Source organism: Equus caballus, unplaced genomic scaffold (genome assembly GCF_041296265.1).
Source record: "Equus caballus isolate H_3958 breed thoroughbred unplaced genomic scaffold, TB-T2T unassigned-0002385, whole genome shotgun sequence".
Classification (NCBI taxonomy): Eukaryota; Metazoa; Chordata; class Mammalia; order Perissodactyla; family Equidae; genus Equus; species Equus caballus.
The window spans coordinates 45,001-46,543 of NW_027222292.1; the positions used below are offsets into that span (position 1 = coordinate 45,001).

Sequence of the window (1,543 nt, forward strand, 5' to 3'; positions counted from 1 at the left end):
TTCTCCCCCAGACTCCGCCTCGCCGGGCCGGGGGGGCGCCGCGCCGCCGTCGCGGCGGCCGTCGGGAGGGGGCGTCCCCGGCGGCCGTCGTGTCGTCGCGTGCGCGTGCGCGCCCCGCGTCCTCGGGCGAGGCGGGAGCCCCCGGGCGCCTGTGGGGTGTCCGAGCACGGCCCCGCGGGGCCCGTGCCGGACGCCCCGTCGTCCAACCTTCCGACCTCACGGAGTCTGGTCTCGTTGTGTCTTCCTGGCCGGCCGGAGGCACCCTCCGGGGATGTGCCGTGCCAGGGGCGGGCTCTCCCCCCGCCCTGCGGGGGGACCCCGCCGTTCAAACTCGTACGACTCTTAGCGGTGGATCACTCGGCTCGTGCGTCGATGAAGAACGCAGCTAGCTGCGAGAATTAATGTGAATTGCAGGACACATTGATCATCGACACTTCGAACGCACTTGCGGCCCCGGGTTCCTCCCGGGGCTACGCCTGTCTGAGCGTCGCTTGACGATCAATCGCCCCCGGGGTGGGTGTCGCCTGCCCCGGGGTGCGCGGCTGGGGGTCTCTCGCAGGGCCCGCCCCGGCCCTCCGTCCCCCTAAGTGCAGACGCGGTGCCCCTCCTCCGCCCCGCGCGGGCCGCCCCTCCTCCCACGCGCCCCGGCGCCCGGTCGTCGGAGGCGCGTGGGGGTCGGTGGCGGCGGCGCCGCGGGGTCCCGGGGTGGGGGCCGCCGCCCGCGAGTCGAGGGAGAGGCAGACGCGAGAGCTCGCGCCGAGGTGCCCGTGGCCGCCACGGTGCCTTCGGGGGCTCCCTCGCGCCGCACGCGGCCTCGGGGGTGGCCGGGGCGGGGACGAGACGGGTCCCGCGGCGCGCGGGTCGGGGCCGCCGTGTTCGGGGGGCCCGCGTCCGGGCCGCCTGTCCGGTCGCCGCTCGCCCCCGTCGGCGGTCTGTCCCGGTGCGTCCGGCCGGCCCCTCGCCGGTCCCCGGCGCGCCGGGTCCCGGACCGTGACCCCTCCCCGGCCTCGCCCCGTCGGGGTGGCTCGCGCCGAGGCCGAGTCGCGTGCGCGGGGCCGCGCCCCGGGGACGCGTGCCCCGGCGGTGACCCGCGGGACGCCGCGGCGTCGTCCGCCGCCGCGCGCCCTCCCCCGGGTCGCGGCCCGCGCCGCGCTGCGTGCCCCGAGCCCCGGGCGGGCGGGCGGGCGCCGCGTCCGCCGCCCGACGGGCCGTGGCGGCTCGCGGCGGAGGGGCGGGTGTCGGGAGGCGGTGGGACGCGCGCGGGAGGTCGGCGGTCGGGGGCGACCGCCGGCCCCGCCGCGCCCGCCGCCGCCCCTCCGCGCTCTCCTCCCCCGCGTCGCCGCGACGCGTCCGCCGTGCGCGTGGCGGCGTCCCGCTCCGCCCCCCTCCTCCCCGGCGGGGCCCCTCGCCCGTGCCGCCGGCTCGTGCCCCCGTCCGCCCGCCCGCGTCCCTCCGCCCGCCCGCCCGCCCGCCCTCCTTCGGGGGTCGGTCGTGGCGGGGGGGAGCGGAAGCGGAAAAACGATCGGCCGGCGGAGGAGGACCC

At 80.8% G+C, this 1,543-nt stretch overlaps 1 non-coding gene across 1 annotated transcript; it reads left to right on the forward strand.

Annotated features, from left to right (window-relative positions):
• The first annotated feature begins 337 nt into the window (after positions 1–337).
• On the forward strand, positions 338–490 carry LOC138922706 (5.8S ribosomal RNA). The gene has a single exon (XR_011435827.1). It is a non-coding gene; the product is annotated as a 5.8S ribosomal RNA (ribosomal RNA).
• Positions 491–1,543: the final 1,053 nt, after the last annotated feature.